The sequence below is a fragment of the Anabrus simplex genome, chromosome 1 (genome assembly GCF_040414725.1).
Source record: "Anabrus simplex isolate iqAnaSimp1 chromosome 1, ASM4041472v1, whole genome shotgun sequence".
Taxonomy (NCBI): domain Eukaryota; kingdom Metazoa; phylum Arthropoda; class Insecta; order Orthoptera; family Tettigoniidae; genus Anabrus; species Anabrus simplex.
In genome coordinates this window covers 112,910,784-112,936,553 of record NC_090265.1, presented here as the reverse complement: position 1 = coordinate 112,936,553, position 25,770 = coordinate 112,910,784, and positions in this window count along the sequence as shown.

Below are 25,770 nucleotides of genomic sequence, written 5' to 3'. Positions count from 1 at the left end.
GAAATCACGTAAACTGAATGGACCCCAAATCAGCCCTCAGATCCAGGTAAAAACCCATGACACAACCGGGAATCGAACCCGGCGCCTCCTGATGAGAGGCAGGCACGCTAATCCTACACCGCGGGGCGGCTCACTTATTATTACAATCGATTGAATTTATAGTATACTTTACATCATTACTTTTAGTTTTAGGTGAATTACTGCACGAAAACACGTTTTTTTCTTCGTGCGATAAAGTTTGAAGCATGGCTCCATAAAAAGCGCAACACCGCACTGCTCACACTGGTGGCGTGTCTCCTTTACGAGAAGCTTTCCTTCCAACTCCTAGCCATTTCCTGTCCCATCATCGCATTAAAACCTATCTGTGCCAGTGCGATGTAAAGCCAATTGTAAACAAAGTAAGAAAATATCTGTATTCTGTTAATCAGATTATCTATTGATTCGTTATGCCCAACGAAGGAGCACGGCGAGACATCGAACCTACACGGTGTTGGAATCGTTCTGCAGGGCTGCGGACCCACGCAATTTACACTGATATCCACAATTGGTCTTGTGTACCTGGTGCGGGGTTCATGGAGCGTAAACCAGCATCGACAACATACCATAAATGCTCGATTAGATTAAGATTGGGAGATCTGGAGGGCCAATCCTTGGTCGTAACTTCACTGGAATTCTTCTCCAACCACCTGCGTACCACCACAGAGCGGTGACATGGCACATTGTCCTGTTGAATCATGGCATCACCATCAGGATACTCTAGGGCCAGAAAGGGATGCAGATGGTCTGAAAGAATGTCCATATAACATGCACCTGTCAGCGCTCTCTGCAGCCGGACAATGGGGCCTAACTGCAACAATGAGAACGCCGCCCAAACCAGAACAGAGCCACCTTCCGCCTGGACATAACCTTATTGACACGCAGGATCCATAACTTCATAGTGCATACGCCAAATACGCACGCGCCCATCAGCTCGATACAACTGGAACCGGGATTCATCGGACCATACCACACGCTGATGTTCGCGAGCTCATGCACGTGGTTGAGCTCCGTGACGAGGTGTCAGCAAAGAGGCACGAGTTCGTTGTCAGCTGGTGAAGCCTATGAGGTGCAGTTGCCTCCTTACAGTCCTGGTACAAATGGGTTCTTGACTCCACACATTCAACTGGGTGCTGATCTGACTAACAGTAGACCGTCGAACACCCAGTATGGTTCTGCGGAGGCGACGTGATATCCGTTCGTTAAACACCGTGCGGCGTTTTACACGAATGGTAACATTCTCTCTGCGATATTGAAGATCCAACATCGACACTGTTGACGTCAGAAACCCTAATTCGCGTGTAATCTCCGCAAAGCTATGACCCATCCGCCGTGCGCCGATGATCATCCCACGTTCAAAGTCGTTTAACTCGCGACGTACCATCTTCACGACACTGGTTTCGATGACGGACTGCTCAGCTACGCCGCAGCTAGCCGCAACGCTCAAGGGTCATACACGGCACATATTCTAATGGGACGCCCCTTCCGGTGACTTTTGGCCACTCGGTGTATATTTCAATATTACCTCAGTTTCAATTACTTCGATGTATTATGTTGTAGACGGTAGTTGTACATAATGACTATGTGTTATCATAAGCTGTTTGGTGTCATTGTGTATTTTTATACACGAATTCGCAATTGGTGAAGTGATCGGCGTTGATGATCCTGATTTAAGGGAATAAAACTCAGCAACTCAGTACTCCAACTCTTTTCCAAGTTGCTAAGAACAAGAACCAGGACGCCCTGATGACAGCCGACATCCAAACAGGATATAGTAAAAGAAGAACTGAAAATAAATCTCGTACTACTCCATAAAGACGAGTGTAAATTAACGGAAGGGATGAACCCTAAAATATGGGAAAATACTCCATCCAAAAACGGCTTACCATCAGAAGAAATAGTTAGAGACATGATATAGGCTTTTGGGCTTATGCCATGTCAAGAAAATAAGGTTATAGTGAGGCTTAACGAAGAGATATCAGGTAAGTTTTATTTACGAAAAAATCTGACCAGCATTAGAAAATACAGGATTACTATAGTCGGGTTGAGAAGCTCAAATTGCAGAACGCTGGCCTTCCGATCTCAAGTTAGCGGGTTCGTCGTGGCTCAGTCTGGTGGGATTTGAAATTACATAGATCCATAGATAGTGGCCGATACTGTGATTTATTCATTTTGTCGCTCAAAATTTATAAGAATCTTCACCTTTGAGTTATGCGGGATTTGCCAAGTCTCGTAATGGGGTTAATGCTCTCAGTTTTGGTGAATTCCCACCAATTCACACTTTCTAGACACGTATGTCATTCAGAACTGAAAATATGCTTTTAGTATCTAATAAATAGTTTTCTGTAATTTGTAGAACTTACTGTGCGCTATTCCGAGATTGTCTGCACTCTTCGACTCTTGTAAACTCTAAGAGCTTAACACATCATGTTTGAGTTCGGGATATGGCTCGTAGACTAATTGTTTACTTTTAATTCCAGTAAAAGCACTTTATCATCTAAGCAAACATTTTTAACTTTTAATAATTTTTAGTTCTGTTGTAAAGAAGATAAAATTACATGTGCATTATTATCACTTCCTCCGTATAACATATTGGGACTCAGCAACCCCGAGTGGGTCAAGTAAAAAGGTAAGAGGAATGGAATGTGCAAGGGTTTGCGTGTCTAATCAAGAGGGGCATGAAGGTCTTTGACATTCTTAATGCCGCTTATTTCATTTCAACTTTATTTGTCTTTAATTAGATTTTATTTAAACTGCACATTTTGGAAAGACACCAGAAATATTCAAGGGAGACCCTGGACGTGGCACGAAAGGGTCGAGGATGACTGCCGTGGTAACCCTCTCTTTGGGGGTTATGTTTCCGGAGTATCCGAGGAGTTTCATGGCATGTCCTAGGGGTACAGTTGATTATTCTTATTATTATTTAGTATTTTTTTCCCCTTTTCTGTACAGTATGTGGAGTTTGAAAGAGTGAATATTGGCATAGGCTGGACATTGTTATTTTTCTCATTTAACGGATCAAATGGGTAATTGTTACTGTAGATCTAGAGAAAAATAATAAAGTATCAGTATAACATATTGAGATACAAGCTATCCGCTGTCCATTGTAGGCTTACCTTTATGTCCGCCATTAGAATTATTCTCATCACAGCTCAATCAATTCTAGGTATAACTAACATTACACATACATTCAGTATTGTGCACATCTAAACACTTTGCACACTGAATTCCGTTCATTACTTGTTTTTTTGTTTTTGTTACTGAGTAATCTATATAAATAAAGTTGTAGGGGTCCGCTGCCTGTAATTTCGTTGTTTTGCCAATTTTTCAGATATTTTAAGCTAATTTGGTGCCTTTAACACGTATATTTTATAGTTTGTCACACTTACAAGAAAGATGGAATAATCAAATTCGGCACGCACACTAACACCACCAGTGACCATCCGCTAGCCAAATTTTATGATTCCATCTGCCACTAAGTATCCGAAAACAAAGCAAAGTGCTTAAACTGTACCCAAATTTCACCCGATTCAATGCTTCTACCGTAACTCAATCTAACCAATAAATATAGGAGACACGAGAAAATGTCATAGGATCAACCATGTTGAACACTAAGGTGGTGGCGATTATTGTTTTAAGAGGAAGTACAACTAGGCAACCATCCCCTATATAACACTAATCAGAGAGAAAAATGGAAGGGATCCGACACTTCGAATAATGAAGGTATCGTCCAAAAGGATGACAAGGGCCACGAAGAGCATGAAAATGAAAGACTCCCTTGGCCTCGAGTACTCTAATACCGTCAGGATCGGAATATAACAATAGTTGACCAAGGAAGGTCGGATAGGATAGACGAAGGTGAGGAGCTTGGCATTAGTAAGTGGAAGCACTGACAGGACTCAGCTAAGGGCCCCATAGTTGCAACCTTCTCTCCAAAGTTGAGAGCTCCTGAGGCACCTATTAGTCGCCTTTAACGACAGACAGGGGATACCATGGGTGTTATCCTACCGCCTCCAACTAGAGGGGGGTTGTAGAACACTAAATGTGGTGTCTGATGGTGCAATCCGTTTGCCGATATGACGTACCGTTGAAAAGCGTACATCTCGACATGAAGGTCTGCATTTATAAACGTGCCCATGTATAAAGTTGTAGGGTGTCCGCTTCCTTTAATTTCGTTTATTTTGTCAATTTTTCGGATATTTACCCGTTTTAGGTCAACTCAACGCCACATCAGTGGTTTTTAACTTTCGTGTCTGTTTGTCCGTCGGTTTGCCCGACTCTTCCACCATCACGGCGAAACGACTGGATAGATCTCGACCAAACTTCATATTTAGACTATACTCATCCGGTAGGAAGTTTTGATATGCATATGATTTAAAAATCACTTAATAGATTGGGTAGTTATACGAAAACCTGAACATTTTTCTTCTATTTTCTCTCATACTATTGATTTTCTCTAAAATTAAAAATCCGCTATATTTTAAACAACGTTTGTTATGAACATAATTTGGCTTACTCTTCAAATGACGGAGAAAATTACTATTTTCTGCGGGTTTCATTCTCTGCATTGAGTGACCGACAACGAACCTACCGGATAACATGGTAACGCATCTGGCTGCTTGCTAGCAGGAAGTTAACGTTATGCCACTTTCGTCATTATTCCTGTAAATTCGTGGTTGTTCGTTGGGTAGAATGCGAGGTAGAAGTCAAGCTGCCATTCTGCGGGATACCGTTGGAGGTTGCAATCGTGTTCGATTACCTCTAAGAATGGCCGGTAGTATTTCAACATTACGCGGATTGTAGCCCATTATTTCACACCGTGAGGTGTTTTCTGCGACTTGTTATACATTTTACTGAATTTCCTACTTCAGTTTTCTGGTTGATTTTTTCCTCTGAATGCCTCTTTATTCTTAAGTAATAACACCGTAAGTTATCTTCTTATCTCCTCTGCACCGCTTTCCTTAAATCCACAATTAATATCATCAGAATTTAGTGAGTGACATTTCATTTTTTGCGATACGTCTATTTAGTTTTTAGCTTTAAATAGAGCTGCACTTCTCGATAATAATAATTAATAATAATAATAATAATCGTATGGCCTCAGCTACCGTTTTACAGACATTTCGATTTGACGCCATCTGGCTGTCTGCTCGTCAATTTCGACGTTCTGGTTTACTCTGTCTGCAATCTAGCGGACATAGAGTAAACCGGATCTCTCTTGGGCGTCTATGGCTGAGACTGAATTAATTTTGTCGGGTAAATACCAAATGTATCACCAGAGATCTTTTACATGCCGACATCGTACGACATGGAGTGTCGAATGGACTTTTTTCCGCCCTTCAAAAATCCGGCTACCTCTGCCGGGTTCGAACCCGCTATCTTGGGATCCGGAGGCCGACACTCTACCACGGATCCACAGAGGCAGCTTCGATAATAATCAAAACCCCTAACTCGATTCTGACATTAGGGCCTGTCTTCATAATGAAAACTCCACATCTCCATTGTGAATGGCAGTAGTAAAGTATGTCTGCCGTTACAGTAGAAACTCCCGAACTCGATTGTGAATTGCGGTAGGAAACGAGGCCGGCGATTTTAATAAAACTTGCCAACGCGCACCGTACATTGTAAACAACGTATGAAGTCCTCCCAGTGGCGTTTCTCGGATAACGCTTAAAGACTTACAATTTAATATAATCTTATTCACTGCGCCTACAGCAATATACGTAGAAATCCGTACACAAAACGGAATACCGTAACGAAGCATGGGTACACTTGCTAGTAGTATATTAAATTTAATACGGTTGTATGTCGTATATTTATTCTGTATCCTAGGAAACTATTTAACAATATGTTATTTATACCAAATATTGTTTGAAAATAAGATGAGCAGATGCGGTAGAGCTAGCAAACCTACTAAGAAGGTGTGAATATTCGTCCGATAAACTGATGGACGTTTTTCCGGCTCCTTGGCTGAATAGTCAGCATCGTGACTTTCGGTTCAGTGAGCCACGGGTTCGATTCCTGGTCGGACTGAAGATTTTGACTGTGTATGTTAACTTTCCTCTGGATTGTTGACTGGTTGTTTTTATTCGTATTAATACACTTCTCTCCATCTACATACAACACATAAAACCATCATCCACCACAGTGGCACTCAATAGTGTATATATTTTCAAGATAGGCTTCGCGTCAGGAAGGGCATCCAAAAATCAAACTAGGTCAAAACCGTACCATCCGACTATAACAATAAATTGGACAAAGTCCTAAAGAAGAATTATATTGTTAAGAAGGAATCCATACTTCCCAGTGTCACCTTACTTTAATGTAACTTAAACGCTTTTCAGTCTATCGAATAAAGTATTGTAGTTCAAAACTTGCACGACACTACAATATACCTGTAAAAAAAATGCACACTATTGTGCCCGTTCGCATCTCGAAGACCAACAACAAAATGGCGGCGTAGCTAGGTATGGCCCATGCGATCTACTAAGGCAATGAACTTCATATCAATGCAGCGTACAGGAGGCTGTGTACGTCATGGAAAGGATAAATTTCGAAGACACTGCAGAACAGTAGAGGCTCATTTTGAATTGTTTAAAAAAAATGTAGCAGCGGGAGGATTGTTCAAAGTCACTCTCAAAAAATTACTTTCGCGGAGACAAGACGCAAAACGAGCGGAGATACATATTCGAAGAATATTATTAGCTATTGAAGAATAATATTAACTATATATATCAGCGATAGCATACAGTTAAATTATTCACCGGTGTATGCTAGTAGAAGAGGCGAGAAAAGTATATAAATAATTAATTTTTGCTGATATACGACGGACTTGGTTTAGTGAGCACCAACTCAACGATCGAAAGAATCGGAATTCAACATTTTATAATTTTGAATAACTTCATACGAGAAGATAGTAACTACCGTAGCAGTAAACCTAATAATTATTTACGGAGAAATCTTGTCAGAGCAAAGAAAAACTTCGACGATTACCTTAAATATTAAAAATATGGAAAATAACATGACTAATTACTGCGCACATGGAATTCTTTTCGTTGTCTACAGATATAAGATGATGACTGTCTGCTAATTTAACAAGATGGACCGAACTGGGGATATGTACCATCGAGCCAGATGACCTGCTGTGGATGATTGGACCGGCCAACCAGTGGACATGATGACGAGGATGAGCACCGGCCAGCCAAGAGACCGGACGATTAGGAGTGGTCCGACGGGCTATGTGACCAGCTGATGACCATGAACGTGCAATCCAACCAGAGATCCAGATCCGATCTGAGGGTCTAGCTGTAACCGAAGGATGGAGCAACCACCAGACCAAACGTAGCAACTCACGAGCTAAGTCCATACATTTCTTTAGTAGAGTAGTTTCTTGTAATCTGCACCCTCAATCTATTTTGGCATGTGCTGAATATTTGGTGATTTTTGAAGTAATTAAGAACGCGTGTGTAATATAAGTGAAGTGTGAAATACTTAAGGCTTTAAGACAAGATGGAAGTGTAGAATTAGAATGCTAATATGACATATACGGGTTACCGCACTAGCATATCTACAGTGGAACTAGTTTGGATAAGAGAAAGAAGTGTTACTTGTGAATACTTAGTAGCAATGAGTCTAACTTACTAGTGAAATTTCGATTAATCTCGCTTACCTGAATTTAGATTACGTCACGAAATACCTGCGCGATACGTTGATTATTGTCAAAGTAAGTTTTCCTTTCATCATAGAAAGACGGCATTGAATTCGCAATACTGTTATTGAGATAAAGGTTATTAACTGCGTACTTTTACAAGGCAATTCTAGAATATTTAGCATATAGTTAGGGAGTAATGGCTATATGCATACGGCCATATGGAAGCCGGTATTATGATAAAGTGTCTTTGGAACAGTGTTGAAATGTGATTATTTATTGGAGAATATTGATGAATGGTTAAAGTATAGAGGTTTATTTATGTTCTACGGGAAGTGTAAGAATTGCTATTCGACGTGATAATGGTATATTAGAAATACGAGGTGAGTTTCTGTGCCGTATTTGAAAGTATATGACAAGGAGAGAATATCGTGCAGATGACCATTCTAAGGTAAGATAAACATGTATTATGTAGATTTGTGTATCGTGACAGTTATATTTATGTCTGACTTTAGTGAATAACAGGTACTGCGTATGAGAGAGTGTTTAATATACGATTCAATAGACTCATGTCTGAGTATACATCTTATATTTCGTGGTGCGGTGACGTTACAGGAAGATACGAAATAATTTCATTCTATACTATACATGCAAGTTCAGTAGCACGTATATATATGAAATATTGAGACAGTGCAGATGGCAAGAGTACATTGAGCCAATAATAGAGGAGTGTGTGGATAAGAAACTACTTGAATAAATAGTTAGATGTTTATTTCTTTTCATACAATAATTATTTCAATTCGGGTATTTTAAATATGAAGTATATTACTATGGTTAGTTAGGAGCCATATGTCGTAGGCTTTAGGGTGGTATTGCCTTAGCTCATAAGTTGTTACCTGTGCGTACTCGAAATATATGACCAAATAGTCAGAGTTCAGATCTATGAATGAATATAATCTATGAATGAATATAATCTATGAATGAAGATAATCTATGAAAGACTATAACTTATGAATGGAAAGTTGGAGGACACTTTTACAATTTAATACTCACAAAAGAGTATATTTGGGAAATAATTACGTGAAAATATGAGCAGATTTGCGTTTACAATTTAACTTTTTCCTATGTAATTTTATTACGATTTCAAGTTAACAAATCATTCATTTTATCACAGTATATCGTCTCATAGGTTGTGAGGATAACTTTAATAATTAACAGAGCAGTATTTGCAAAATGTAAATTTTATTTGATTCCATGAATGCTCAGTGATCTCGAATATAATTGGAGAAAATGTAATACTTTCGGAACATGGCTACGAATATCCAGATATGTGTTAATTGGAATTTGAACATTAGTTATGAGAGTAGGTTAACATGTTTAAGCTTTAATTATTTTATTTTATTTGAGCCAGCGCTGACTCGAGTTTTTTCAAATGATTAAATAATACAGAATTAATACTACCCAGATTTCACTATATCTAACATCGAACATTATTTTAATCAATAAATAATCTTATATATTTTTTTTTAGTAAGAGAATGTGTTTTAATTTCCGTTCGGGTAACATCTAGTTGTAAGTTAGTCGATAAGTCTTCTAGATGTAAGCAATTGATATGTTCTTCAAACGAAAAGCGATATCCCTTTGAAGTTAGCGGTCACAGGTTTGTTTCTTGTACGTATAGATACTCCCGTGAAGCGTATCCCAGCGACCAATTTCTCTTTCGAAACCACGTTAAATAATCATATATAAAATCACAGATTTTATGAGCGGAATTGGATACCCTGAGAAGAAACAGAGAGCTACCGGGATAACTTGGCACTGACCGCTACATGAGCGGGTGCACTATTAAACAAAGAATGTCATGTTTCATTCTACAAGAGCATCCTCAGATTGTAAGAAATCACTTCAAATCTTCAGTATGTATGTACAATGCGGTTAACGTTGTGTAAACTAGTGAATGCTTATGAATTGATGTCTACATGAACAAGTAATGAAAGTATTTATCTTCTATTGTAACTTTAGTAAAATATGCAGACTTTTTATACTTATCTCAGCTGCTTTTGACCATACACAGCCCACACACAGTTACTGAATGTAATAGACGGCAGAAGGTAAGATAAGGACAGGAAATTTCCTATAGCTTACTAAAATGGTTGTAGAGGACTGATGGATTCATTATTTTTTCATAACATCACCAATTCATAATAAGTGTCTAGCTTACGGAACGTAAGCACAACTTTACGTTGACTTAAAGTGACTTGATAAAGTCTGAGGATATTATGGAACGAAACATGTTATTCTTTGTTTTAAAGCGTGTATTTTTACAGGTATGTTTCAGTATTACATTTTCTATTTTGAACTTGTATGTTCAACAGAATGAAAGGCTTTTAAGTTACAAAAATTTCATTGATAGACATTTCACCTATAGGAATAACAATATTGTAAAAATCAGAAGAATAACAATAGAAGGCTTTGTCAAATTATTTCGTTTAGAGACATGCTCAACATAAGGCACCAGAAAATTTTCTACCCCAGTCTAGCTTAGAAACTGCTATGTTAGGAATATGAATCCCAGTTTCTACTAACTGATCAAATGGTGGCATCAAGTTGCCCTTAAAGAGTTTAAGAAATGCAAGCATTTACCCCTTATAATCCGGTGGAGACGGTCCGCTTTCAACAGATTTAAAATCACAGCCCAATACGGATCCCCAAGGTGGCGATGCTTCTTGCGAAGGCGACAATGAGATTCACCGTCAAGCCGAGCCTTCAGGGGTCCAGAAGCTCTCTTACAGTATCTCATAGATACTAGATTCAACTTCTGGGACGCACGTCGACAGCGAGTTCTGGCACGAGGAGGCGAGTGCCACCGCCGCCGCCTTCACCTCCTCCCGCCCCGCCCACTTTTTAAACGCGCAATTTGGTGCATTCTCCCCTTTTCCTCCCTTGGTGGGTATTCGTTATCTCGTACCGAACTGTGGGCCGACGTACGTCGCGAGTGTTGGTGAATCCCTTCGTATGGTTGGTCGTCACTCTTTGTTGGGGGCGTGGTTGGGACCCCACAACAGCACCAGCTACCCATCACAGATGTAGCTCTGGTAGTTCAGTTTATCGCTATACTATATGTATGGATGTAAAATGTTGTAAAAATAAAATACTATCAAATAGCATATTGTTGTTACGTTTATTATATATAAACTTTTAATCGGGTTAGGTCTTTAGGTAGTTCCTACTGGATGAAGGATGAATTAATTTCCAATAACTGTTTGGTTTCAAATGTTAACAATACATCGGATGATAGAATATGCAAGTGATATATCATTTCAGGGTTCTAAAACCAATTTTGGGACATGGCACGATTATACTCTCATGTTTTACCTTAAAATGCCGCTGGTATTCTAAGAAGGAGGAAGTCTCAGGCACGTGTAAAGTGAATGACAGCAATGAAGCCAAAATATCTAGCCGACACACACAACTATAAGGTTGATGGTGGTGATCAATCCGACCATCACAGATGGAGCTCTGTTAGTTTAGCTTATCACTTCAAATATCATAATGTTCATGTGTTAAGTGCACTTGTCCACACTAGAGTGCAGTATCAGCCAAGCAGCATTTGCTGTTAACAGCATGGCAACCTACCTGGGAGTGAGATACTTCCGGTTAGGTTTGAAAGACATGGTGCGACATGCATCGAGACATGTGGACGAACACAAATCTACTCCACATCCATGTAGATTAAGACATTTTGCACTTCAAGTGTACATTCAGTGTTGTAATTAATGTTCAGTGTTTGCATACTGTGTTATATACATTAAACGAGTTTTTGATGCGAGTGATTTTCAACCAGACCAATTCATGCATGGCAACTTTTGTACAGTCCACTCACCAGTCATTCACAACAACAAAACACCTTGTGTATGAGTGTATCATGATGTAAAAATAAGAGATCATCAAAGAATGTATTGTATTTTATTATATATAAACTCTTAATCATCTCAGGTCTAGACTTGGGTGGTTCCTGCTGGAAGAAGAATGGATTCCTTTCCAATAACCTTTTAGTTTCAAATATTAACAATAAAACGGAATACATTCTCTTATCTTTCACTTTGAACTTACGCTGGTGTTTTATATGGATGAAGTATCAGGGAAGTGTAATGTGAATGACAGCAATAAATCCGAAATATATAATCAAGAAGAACACGGCGGTGGTGATTACTTCTCAGGGAAAGCAAAACTTGCCAAGTACCGCCTCTTAACTAATCAGAAATGAAACTGGAAGAAGTCTGACTCTTCGAAGAATGAACTCCTGACAAAGGAGGAAAAAAATGAAATACGCCGTGGGTTCCAGAAACTTAGTACTTTTGGAGGCGTAAGAGAACAACGTTGTATAGGGGAGGTTGAATAGGAACGATGGATGTGAGGAAGAGGATGATGCAAGTGGAAACAGTATCAGGCTCAACTAGGAAACCTGTGGTTGCCAAACCGAGCTACCGTGAGATCCTACTTATAGTCACCTCCTACAAAAGTCTGGGGATACAACAAAGGCAGCAGAAAACTTCCATTTGGCGGTAACTGCGTCGAGCCTACTTCTGGAAGTCGAACAAAATATGTTCAATTATGTTCACATCCGGGATATTTTGGGGCCTCGGTATTAAAGCAAATTCACCGTTGTTTTCTATCTGCTAGTTGTTTAACATCACAGTAACACATCTAAGGATTTCGGCGTTGGAAGGATGGGAATGGGCTAGGATTGGGAAGGTAGTGGCCTTGCCCTTAATTAAGGTGCATTACTATGATATCCGTGGTTGTGTCTCCAAAACCAGTAATTTATAATTTTGACTAAGTGGCATGGCTTATTGTCCTGTTTGAAATAGCTGACACCAGCACCTCAAAGTTGATGTGAATTGATTAATATTGTTCCCAATAACGTCCAGATACAACATAGCTCTCAGGGTTTGCTGTATCAGTATAATGTGCCCCATAGCGTCCGATGTAAACATCGCTCAGACAACCGAAACCCGTCCACCGGCCAGACTCCACATCTCTGTGCAACCAGTTGCCGTAGCCTTCGATGGTAATCGACGTTCACGCGCTCGGTCTTCGATGTGATGAACCAGGAATCTGGATTCATTGGACCAGATGATCTTCTTGCAATCATCCACAATCTCATGCGCTGCTTTCCGTAGAGAACACTTAACACTGAGGCACGATCGGGTCTTCGACTCCTCGGTCTCATGTGCAACAGTGTTCGTTGAACTGCGTGCTGTGAAACATTACCCTGATTACAATTGTTGTGCCCCTACGCTATTTATCAAATAATGTTCCTGCGGTCGCTCCCAACAATGGTTGATAGCGTCTATTGGTCTCTGTCTTCCATGGAAAATGTCGACGTGTGGATGGATGACGTGTTGTTTTTTGGCCATCGTTACTCCAGTTTATAATAAAAAACTAGCATGTGCCCGCGGCTTTGCCCGCGTTTATTAATTATTAACCGTTAGATGTTTCTAAACACTTTATTTAAAAGCAAATTAAAACATGTTTATTAACTCACATACCCTTGACGTAAATTGCATGAAATACATTATTTTATTTTTATTATATTGTTACTTTCAGTGCTTAAGGTACCGGGTTGATGGATGGTACAAGTAACATTAAAACCATGTTAAAGACCATGCTATATAATACAAAATATATTGTTTCCTTAGAGTTTCGGAATAAACTATAGTCTATTAATATCCTTCCATTTGGAGGTAAGATGTATACTGTATTGTGTTTGCCTTTCGAACTCTTGAACAATCCACGTACAGGTGACAATAGCAAAAGCACCGTTTTCAATGATGAAGTCCTACAACTTTAAGCGATTGTCCTGTGTCGAAATTTCAGATCTCTGTGTGTCGTAGATTTGACTGGGCATCGTATACATACACACAAACACTTCCGAATATTAAAGGCTGATGGCTCCTCGTGTCGCGGGCCGAAAATGGCTTCCTACTCAATGGACTTACAGTTCCATGAATACTACTTCGCCCGTGGTATGCTCAGTCATGATGGTGGCTTCAACAATATTCGTCATCAGTTTCAGAGCCGTGTTCTTTGCAGAGGGAGGGATTCATATTCCTGAGAAGGATAATCGGTGCTACAATCGTCCACCCCAAGATGTTCGACGGTACTCCAAGTGACTCCAAATTGTTCAAAATCTCTGTCGTGTAGTTGACAGTCTCATCTGTACAACATGTCGTGTCGATAGACTTTTCAATTTATAGGAAACTGGATAATTCTTGTGAGTGTTGCTTGTTAAAGACGTTGACAGCTTCATGTCTTGGTGCAGGAATTGCTTTCAGACACTGCCATGCGTCTTAGGTGAAAACCTGTGGTCACCTATGACAAACATTTTAGATATTTGTTTGCCGTAGATTTGGCTGGGCATCGCACACATGAACACAGACAGATAGACATCATGGATTGAAGGAAAATGGCTTCCTATTCCACGGACTTACAATGGCATCCTGACTGATTTATGTATTATTCCTTGTTTATTATTATCGTCTATCTTGTGTCATATATGATTCCTCTTAATGTATAAGTGTCCAACCCTTGTCTCCTTTCTCTACGGGGTTTGGGTATGAAGTGAGATGAATCTTCGTAGGGACGTTTTACGACCGGATGACATTCATGACGTCAACCTGATCAGATGAGTTAATGAATTATTGCTATTTGCTTTACGTCGCACCGACACAGATATGTCTTATGGCGACGAGGGGATAGGAAAGGTCTAGGAAGTGGAAGGAAGCGGCCGTGGCCTTAATTAAGGTACAGCCCCGGCATTTGCCTGATGTGAAAATGGGAAACCACGGAAAACCATCTTCAGGGCTGCCGACAGTGGGGCTCGAACCTACTATCTCCCGATTACTGGATACTGGCCACACTTAAGCGACTGCAGCTATCGAGCTCGGTATGAGTTAATGAGATGACATGAATGACATTATATATGATAGTAAGAATGAAGAGGATGAAACCCGGCGCCGGCACATAGGCAACTCCTCTCGAATAGCTCAAGACTTTACGTCCCGATCCGACGGACGAATCACTGTCAACAGCGTCGTGGCCCTCACTACATACAAGACCAAAAACGGTTTCCTACGCCCTGGACATAAAATGGCTCCTTGAATATTGTGTTCTCTACCTACCTTATGTACGTTGCCTAGCGACAGCGACTCTATGCATTTAATCTTGGTGACAACACGTTGGATTGTCATATACCAATGCACATTTCCCGATGGTTTTTCATTCATAACTCACCAACGAAAGCGAAAATGAAAATTCCGGCTTCTTTGTGCATTCGGACCCCTTTCCATCTACCTACGTTCAAAATTTCAGATCTCTTCATGCTGTAGATTTTGCTGGGCATCGCGCATAGACAGACAGACAGACAGACAGACAGACAGACAGACAGACAGACAGACAGACAGACAGACAGACACTTCCTTTTATAATTATAAGATGGGAGCAAACTTCACCGACTACCATCACGGGCGTCATGTTGTAAACAACAATTCTATAACCTATAAACATATAACAGGCAATCACGGGAATCTTTGTTGATAACAGGTCCACAGTACCAATTTATAGTAGAAAGAGTTGTTCCAAAGCAGTTCTAGGGATTCATAGTTTAGACAAATCATTTGCTGAAAGGTATACAATAACAGGAAGCAAATCAAGATGGGTGAAAATATCGCAAGCAGTTTAGCCTATGCTAATGACTAGGTATAAATGATATACTGTGCTGAAAGCACTTTGTTTGAATAGGGATGCACCAACAAATACCATTTTGAAGTCTAAAACGATATCAGAAGTAAAGAAACTTCGGAAGACTGAATGTCGCATAGGAAATAGAAATGTGGAATAGGTCAATCACACAGTTACCTCATCAACCACTACTGATCTGCATTTTGGGCAGTCGCTCAGATGGCAGATTCCCTATCTGTTGTTTTCCTAGCCTTTTCTTAAATTATCACAAAGAAATCGGACATTCATTGAAAATCTCCCTTGGTAAGTTATTCCAATCCCTAACTCCCCTTCCTATAAATGAATATTTCCCCCCAATTTTTCGTCTTGAATTCCAACTTTACCTTCATATTGTACTCTTTCTTAGTTTTAAAGACACCACTCAAACTTATTCATCTACTAATGTCGTTCCATGCAATATCATCAATGACAGCTCAGAACATACCACTAAGTCGAGCAGCTCGTCTCCTTTCTCCCAAGTCTTCCCGGCACAAACTTTGCTACACTTTTGTAACGCTACTCTTTTGTCGGAAATCGCCCATAACAAATCGAGCTGCTTTCCTTTCGATTTTTTTTTTCCAGTTCTTGAATCAAGTAATCCTGGTGAGGGTCCCATACGCTGGAACCATACTCTAGTATGACTTAGATGCCCTCTCCTTTACATCCTTACTAAACCCCTAAATACCCTCACAACCACGTGCAGAGATCTGTACCCTTTATTTTCTTAGGTACTTACAATGATCCCGAAAAGGAACTTTCACCCAATCAACGCAGTAATTAAAGCTGAGAGGACTTTTCCTATTTGTGAAATTCACAACCTGACTTTTAACCCCGTTTATCATCATACTATTGCCTACTGCCCATCTCCCTTCATTATCGAGGTCATTTTGCAGTTGCTCACAACTTCTAACCTATTTATTACCTAGGATGTGTACTCTCACAGGATGGTCGTATAGTTAAGGAAAAACCGAGCTTGATAGCTGCAGTCGCTTAAGTGAGGCCAGTATCCAATATTCGGGAGATAGTAGGTTCGAACCCCACTGTCGGCAGCCATGAAAATGGTTTTCCGTGGTTTCCCATTTTCACACCAGGCAAATGCTGGGGCTGTACCTTAATTAAAGCCACGGCCACTTCCTTCCCACTCCTAGCCCTTCCCTGTCCCATCGTTGCCATAAAACCTATCTGTGTCAGTGCGACGTAAAGTAACTAGCAAAAAAAAAAAAAAAAAAAGTTAAGGAAAACGAAACAAAATTATAAAAATCCACGCAATGAGTTCGCAATTTAGATCAATGGCATACTGTTAAAAGGGGTTGTTCTCGGACGAAATTATCTTTAAGTTAGTTTATTTTCTAGCCGACATTTCTGTACGTGAGTGTTAGATAAGTGAACTCCGAATATCTTCTTCATGAGTTGGAAATAGGAGAAATAAAGATAATGAAATTGGCTGCTGGTGCAACTAGGTGGGAATAATCGAAGGAGGGTAATCGGAACAATGAAATAAAGGCATGAATAGACAACGGAAGAAAGTAATTGAGGCATTAAATGGGAAAGGTAGCGACTACCAAACACAGTTTTTGCAGAGGAAGAAGAAACTAATTATTATCACTGTCTCACTAATATTATTACAGGAAATACTTGGCAATGGAGGGTATGAACTCCTTATTACAAATTTAATCTTACAAATGTGGCACAAATTTCTCTGTGAAATTCGATTTTTTTCTGGAAGTACAACATAGAAATTATTCCTTAGTCAAACTTATAATTAGTGCTATCTGTATATCATGCACAAGTTCACTTGTAAAATACATGATACCCCTCTCCCACGAAATTCAGTACAGATAAAAGGACTCTCTATTATTTGCCGTCATGAATGAACGGTATTTTTTCAAGGTGTTGTAAAATCTCTAATTCAGTGAATGCCTAGAAACTATATTCGTTTTAAAAAATACTGTAGTTTACCCACCTTTCCATGTCATGAAATGACTGTTTCTAATCGAAAGTTAAATAAGTTGCAAGAGTCTAATCAAATTGTGAGTCCTAATTAATAGACATGCGGTGTTTAAAGTATATCGCATTCTGCTATAAAATCGAAGAAGTATTAATATTTAATCATTATGGCATTATTACTACTGAAATGTCTGGCTCCATGACTAAGTAGTTAGCGTGCTGGCCTTTGGTCACAGGGGTCCAGGGTTCGATTCCCAGCAGGGTCAAGAATTCTAACCATAATTGTTCAATTCCACTGGCACGGGGACTGGGTGCATGTGCCGTCTTCATCATCATTTCATCCTGTTCAAGACGCGCAGGTCGCCCATGGGTGTCAAATCGAAAGACCTGCACCAGGCCTCTCTGGAAGCCACACGGCATGTCATTTCAGTACTGATATCGCACGACTTGTTCTTCGGAAGTATGGTCATGCATTATCTTCTCTTTCACCTAAAGTATCAAATATCCTATCGCGTTATGAGTGCCCTGAAACCAGAAAGTTTAAGTCAACAGAACTGATATAGTTTTTAGCAGCGATGTACATCACGAGTATTAAAATCATCCAATTCTTATTCTTCATGCGGTGTTATCAGCCTTTATTTACATATCTAATTTGATAGTCATAAAAGATGAGAGCAATTTTAGAACACAACACGCGATATTATTTCCACTACGATCGGCAATAACCGAGCGAGTTGGCCGTGCGGTTAGGGGTGCGCAGTTCTGAGCTTGTGTTCGGGAGATAGTGGGTTCGAACCCCACTAACTGCAGTGGCGAAAATGGTTTTCCGTAGTTTCCCATTTTCACACCAGGAAAATGCTGGGACAGTGCCTTCATTAAGGTCACGGCCGCTTCTTTCGCACGCCTAGCCCTTTCCTATTCCGTCGTCGCCATAATACCTATCTGTATCAAGGCGACCTAAAGCAAATAGTACAGTACGATCGGCAATGCCAGTGTGAGGGAGTTACTACCTTTTCCGAGCAACTGCTGTGCCGTTTCAACTTATGCTATAGGCCTATGAAGGCCGGACGTGCAACTGTCTCTGTGCCATTGACATGGCAATTTAGTATAATCTCAATGAAGAACATAAACTGGAGTTTCCCTTTCCCATGCCAATCCATAATTAGCGTCGTGACGTAAAGTTTTTAGAGTGTTACCGGTCAAGCCTGTCATAAAACGATGCGTTAAGCTAACAATTTTATAAAAACAAACTGACACAATGTTCATGCATACCTGCATATGACGTTTTCTTCTGAAACACATCTATAATGGAAACATAGAAGCTTGGATTTTCCTTCAGATTCCGAAGCAGATTTTTATCTGTTGTCATCAAGGACATGTTGGCATTTTACTCTATCTCGGAGTATTTCACTGATACAGTATGCTAGAGCTTTGGCCGATTCGGGACAGGAGCCTCACTTTATGGTTGCTGCCCCTTGAACAGTAACAGCGTTTGAAAATATAAGATATACCGACTGATTCCGGCTCCATGGCTAAATGGTTAGCCGGCTGGCCTTTGGTCCAGGGGCTTCCGTATTCGATTCCCGGCCGGGTCGGGCATTTTAACCTTCGTTGGTTAATTCGGAAGCTTTGGGGGCTAGTTGTGTGTGTGTCATCTTGACCATTAGAATTCAGCAGAGGTAGGGCCCCAGCCTCACAGAAGCGCTGGTCGCTTATACGGCGTCAGCTCGAAAGTCCCTTACCAGGCCTCTTCGGAGGCCACACGTCATTATTATTATTATTATTATTATTATTATTATTATTATTATTATTATTATTATTATTACCGACTGATTTAGTCTTACATTCTAGCTTGATATGAGACTCCTTTGAGCATGACTCTTGTGGTGACATTTGGGCTTATTTAGGTATCCTTAACTATGGATACAGATATCTTACATTCTTGGTGGCTGGGAGTGTGTTTAAAGGAAATGAATAACGCGTGGTATGTATGGCGTCAGTCTACTCTATATAGGGATTTATGTGCGTGTGTACATGTCTTATTAGGAAAATTACCTAAAACGATGTGTTTATAGTTTCATAAACATATTATAGGCTGCAATGTCCGATATTGAGTTATTTTATTCATACAGTCGATTTAAGTGAATGTATCTAAAAGAACTGTCTTTAAGTAAATCTGGAAAGTATTTATTTACAGTATTAAAAGTCTCTGGTATGTGTACGGGAGGTATTTCAATGTCAGTCGATAGGAGGCTACGTAAGCAAGGTTGTGCTGTTACCAGTAGTGAATAGCGGCAACAACTCTCTCGTATTGGCGCAAGGGAGTAATGACACGGCAAGCCGCGTTAGGTGCATCAATGGCATACACAGGCGGCGTAAACGTAGCGTGCCAGCAGTATTTTTAGATGTAGAGAAAACTTTCAACACTGCCTGGCTCGATAATCTAATTGTGGTCAAAATAGTACAGTCATCTTTGACAAAGAAGAAATTTTAGGTTTCCTGTGAGGAGGAGCAATCCATCCCTCGGGCACTCAGAGCTGGAGTCCCATACGGCCTATATGTGAACGACCTTCTGATTCGTCAAGGAGTGGAGGTCCAACAATGACATTGCCAACTATACCTCTAGGAGGATAAATGACAATGCTCTCCGCGCACTATAACAATGGATCTTATCTTCCTAGGAGTGGAGCGTCCGAAACAAGGTGAAAATAATTCACACCAAAACTCAGGCAATTATTTTCACCAAGCGTTGGCCTAGATTTGGTCAACTTAATATTAATAATGTCCCCTTGTCTTGGGCAAACGAAACTAAATATCTTGGATTAACTATGGACAGAACTTTGTCCTGGAGAGACAATATAGAACAAGCCTTACAACGTGCCACGGCACGGATGAAATCTCTGAGACCTCTGCTGGGAAATAAATATATCTCTGTAAGTATCAGGAGAAATATTTACCTAGCTTGTATCAGAGTTATATTGCTAACACTCCTCCTTCAAAATTACAAGTCTTATCAAAACAAGACACTTAGAATGATAACTAAAGTACCAATACTGAAATCTAATAGGAAGGTACGAGCCGAACTGCGTATTCCGACTGTTAGATCTCAAGTCAACAAAGTGGTTAAGATGACCGAAGCTAGAATACTCCTAAGCCATTCAACCAACTATGGCATCCTACTCTTAAAACGGGTCGTAAGGACCAAGAAGCCGAACACACGTTACAAAAATCGCGGCCCTTGGCTCACTTAAGATATGTTTTAGCAGGAAATCGAAATTGTTTCGGCTTTTTTTCATCAGTTTAACTCAAAATTAAACCCCTGAAGGGGCCATATGTTAAAAAGGGAGGTCTCCCCCACTACTCCACCAATAGCTCTCCGACTCAAAACTAAACTCCGCTGCCTCAGCGAAGAGGCGGTTTCTTCTCTGACAAGAGGCGAATACCACCTCTCAGCCAGATCGTTTTTTTCTCTCCGCCAGTGAAAAACCAGAGATTTTTCTGACTCCTTGGCATTTCTCGGAAGCAGATGAGTAAAAGGGCATACTTTTCACTCTGGGACTCTCAGGTAATAGTCCTCAACAACAAGAAAAGTGGCCATTTCTCGAATCCTCCAGCACAGACCAATCACTAGTGCCCACTAGCTGGCTTTTGCTGTTTCTAATACGTGTGCAGGGTTGTGGTCTTTAAAATTACAAATGAGTAATAAACAAATTCACCATAAATTATATAAGCAACTATTTTCCTTATTTTACTGTTACCTCCGGTAACAACGGTAATGTTCACGCTACTTCCTTGTCCCTGAATATTCAATTTTCAATATTTAATTTACTCAACAATAGTTGCAAAAATGGGGCGTGATAGCCAAGTGGCACAATCACTGGATTCTAAGCGACGTGGCCGCGGTTTAATTATTGTCGAAGTGATATGGGACTTCTAAAAAGAAAAACCCTGTACCTTTGTTTCATATTTCACAGCTATGATCGTGTTATTACCAATAATTGAAAACGAAATGTTTACTTGGTTTAAAAACAGCATAAATTTCTTAATTCATCAGATTAAATACTCCATGAACTATATTTCTACAGGCCGTGCCGTTGGGGGTGCACGCTGTGAGTTTGCATACGGGAGATAGTGGCTTTGAATATGGTTTTCCGTTTTTTTCTCATTTTCACTCCAGGTAAATGCCCCGACTGTACCTTTAATTAGGGCACGCCCGCTTCCTTCCCACTTCTAGCCCTTTTCTGTCCCATCTTAGCCGTGAGACCTACCTGTGTCTGCGATGTAAACAATTTCTAAACAAAAGGTTATTTCAAAATGCTGTTTTGCTGCAGGAACGTACACTTATTAAATTATATATGTTTGGATCCAGAAAATCTTACTCAAAAATTGAAAAATAGTTGTTGATGAATTTTCACGTCGAGGTGCTCTGAAGAAAATATTACTATCTGTTTATTTGTCGTGAAGAAATTCGTATAGCTCCAAAAAGAAAGCCACTATGCATATTTAAAATCGAAGATATTACTTCAAGCAATATAGATTCATAAATGCTCTAAATGTTTTTAAGGAAGGATACAAAAATTGATTAACTATTGAAACGTCAGGGCACAGCGTTTTTAGTGTGTATTTTCTGCAAAATATTATTTCTATTCTTAGTTCAATTATTGGTCTGCCTGTGTGGTGTAGTGGTTAGAGTGAGTAGCTGCCACCCCCGGAGGCCCGGGTTTGATTCCCTGCTCTGCCATGAAATTTCAAAAGTGGTACGAGGGCTGGAACGGAGTCCACTCAGCCTCGAGAAGTCAACTGAGTGGAGGTGGGTACGAATTCCACCTCAGCCATCCTGGAAGTGGTTTTCCGTGGTTTCCCACTTCTCCTTACATTACATAAGGCCACGGACGCTTCCTTCCCTCTTCCTTCTCTATCCATACCAATTTTCCTATCCCCTGCAAGGCTTGTGTACAGCATAGCAGGTGAGGCCGCCTGGGCGAGGTACTGGTTATCCTCCCCAGTTGTATCCCCATACCCAGAGTCTGAAGCTCCAGGATACTGCCCTGAAGGCGGTAGAGGTGGGATCCCTCGCTGAGTCCGAGGAAAAAACGACCCTAGAGCGTAAATAGATAAAGAAGAAGTAGTTCAATTATTGCTGATTGAATCCAATTCCTAATTACATTAATTTCCACCAACCAAGTAAAGAATACTTGTTTCAACAACGGCATTAACTTGTCATTGTTCTAAATTAATTTCATATGACATGGTATCAATCAATCAATCAATCAATCAATCAATCAATCAATCAATGTTCTGCATTTAGGGCTGCGCCTATGTGTCAGTTTCCTTATCAATTTTTTACCTAGATTTTCTTAAATGTTTACAGAGAAGCTGAAAATTTATCGAACATCTCCCCTAGTAAATTATTACAATACACGATTCCTCTTCCTATAAATGATTGAAAATAAAAACCTACAACCTGTTTTCCAGTCATTGGCCAGGTTAGGGATGTAATGAATGAAGCAGATAGAGGCTATTAGTACGATGGGGTCGCCACTCCCAGTGATTTATTAATGACTGATAGATGCTATGAAATGAGAATGGAGAGTGTTGCTGGAATGAAAGATGACAGAGAAAACCGGAGCACCCGGGGAAAATCCTGTCCCGCCTCCATTTCGACAAGCACAAATCTCACCTATAAACGATTATTTGTCCTAATATGTGCTCTTGAATTCCAAATGTATCTTCATATATGATCGTTCCTACTTTTGAAAACTCTATTCACAAAAGGTAAAAATTCTAATATTGCATTACATGAGAAGCAGTGTATACAAATTTGTACGCAAATAAACCTATTATCGGGTTCATGGATACCAATCCACTGCCAGTGGTTGAACTGCGCTGCTAGATGTGTTCTTCACCTCATGAAACTTTCGAGACATCTGGCGGCGCTTTTGCTAAGATAACTCGTGTCGCAGTCTATGTGGCGACGCTCAGAACTACATACTCTTGCAGTTCAACCAGTTAGTCCAGGATAGCGCTGTAGTCGCCAAACATTCATGACCTCGGCCGCGTTATGGATTTAGCAGCCTTCGCTTGACCTACCTTCGGGGTTGCAAGGTCGCCAGGGACATCATACAGCTTCCGGGTGGAGGGCGGGGTTGGCGTTTACCGAGTCGGAACGTAGCATTCTGGGAGCGACATTAGTAAACATCGTTGGTAGCTTGACCTCTGTTTGATTTAGCTTCATCCAAAGCTGAGGAAATACTTTACGTTGTCCCACTGTGTATGTAACTTCAATAATAATAATAATAATAATAATAATAATAATAATAATAATAATAATAATAATAATAATAATAATAATAATTTATTTACTATGGCAAAGTTGATGATGTACTCCCTTTCTCACACTTAATCAGTCTTAACCTAGAACACTGTTGATGATGATTGTTGATTAACGGGCCTAACATCTATATCATCGGCCCAAGAACATTGTTAATAACTACTGACGATAATAAGATGAAAAATATTAACAATAATAACAGTAATAGCCTTTTGTTGTTGTTTGAGTCATCAGTCCATAGACTGGTTCGATGCAGCTCTCCGTGCCACCCTATCCTGTGCTAACCTTTTCTTTTCTACGTAACTATTGAATCCTACGTCTGCTCTAATCTGCTTGTCATATTCATACCTTGGTCTACCCCTACCGTTCTTACCAACTACACTTCCTTCAAAAACCAACTGAACAAGTCCTGAGTGTCCTAAGATGAGTCCTATCATTCTATCTCTTCTTCTCGTCAAATTTAGCCAAATCGATCTCCTCTCCCCAATTCGATTCAGTATCTCTTCATTCGTGATTCGATCTATCCATCTCACCTTCAGCATTCTTCTGTAACACCACATTTCAAAAGCTTCTATTCTCTTTCTTTCTGAGCTAGTTATCGTCCATGTTTCACTTCCATACAATGCCACGCTCCACACGAAAGTCTTCAAAAACATCTTTCTAATTCCGATATCAATGTTTGAAGTGTGCAAATTTCTTTTCTTAAGAAAGCTCTTCCTTGCTTGTGCTAGTCTGCATTTTATGTCCTCCTTACTTCTGCCATCGTTAGTTATTTTACTACCCAAGTAACAATATTCATCCACTTCCTTTAAGACTTCATTTCCTAATCTAATATTTCCTGCATCCCCTGCCTTCGTTCGACTGCACTCCATATTAATAAATTAACTAAACCTAACGATTGAGGAAGAATCATATAAATGAACTAAACCTAACGATTGAGGAAGAATCATATCATATACACAAAAAAACAAATCATATCTCATGTAAGTTATACATAAAATACATTGTACATACATAAAAACTTACGTATATTGAGTACTAGATATGCCAATTAAATGTGCTTCGAAAATATATACATTTGAAGAAAATGCCGAAATATCGCCTTCAGTTGAGAGCTGAAGAGAAGTAATAGATAAAGAAGATGGAAATAAATATAAAGAGGAAGTAGGATGAGGTGTGTTCAGGTCAAAACTAGATGATTCATTTATGTTTATCTAGTATTTCGACACAGGCATGTTTAACAGCTGTGTTGCTGGACGTGATTCTTACGTCCACAGGTAGAAGTTTCAATCCAATGACACGTACCTAGAAATTGGGACTGTTATTTTTTTGTTGCTATTTTTGCTTTAGGTCGCACCGACACAGATAGGTCTTATGGTGGCGATGGGACAGGAAAGTCCTGGGAAGGAAGCGGCCGTGGCCTTAATTAAGGTAAAGCCCCAGCATTTGCCTGGTGTGAAAATGGGAAACCACGGAAAACCATCTTCAGGGCTGGCGACAGTGGGGTTGGGACTGTTATTTTAAGGGAAACGGTAGCCGTATTATAAGTTCTTACAATAAATATTATCAAGAGTGGTGTTGATTAGGTTAATTGTTTCTTTGCTTGTTGACGTGGAACACGTCTGTATATTTCTTAACCGTACGTGAGTTGGTGTGCGTTACCGAAATCGAAATAATTTCTAGACGACAAATACAATGACACCCACTGGATCCAACCTTCCTCTAGTGACCCTCCAAACCGGCTTCCATCACACACGGCCCCCACAGTTCACTTTCAGTTAGCTATAACACACTTATCGAGCTTAACTTCTCTGGGGCAGAAGAGGACGTAAGTAGCCAATTGTGTCGTCTATTAGTTCAGTTCCACTTGTAATTATAAAATGCTTCAAACTTGCCTACTTTCAAGGTTGCTGATAGCCATCGTTTTCGTTCTAGGAATATTCAACTACGGCACAGTCTTTCCCCGTCCGTGCGCTTACAGCCAAATATTCCGCCTGCCTCATAACCTCTTAACTAAGGATTACCA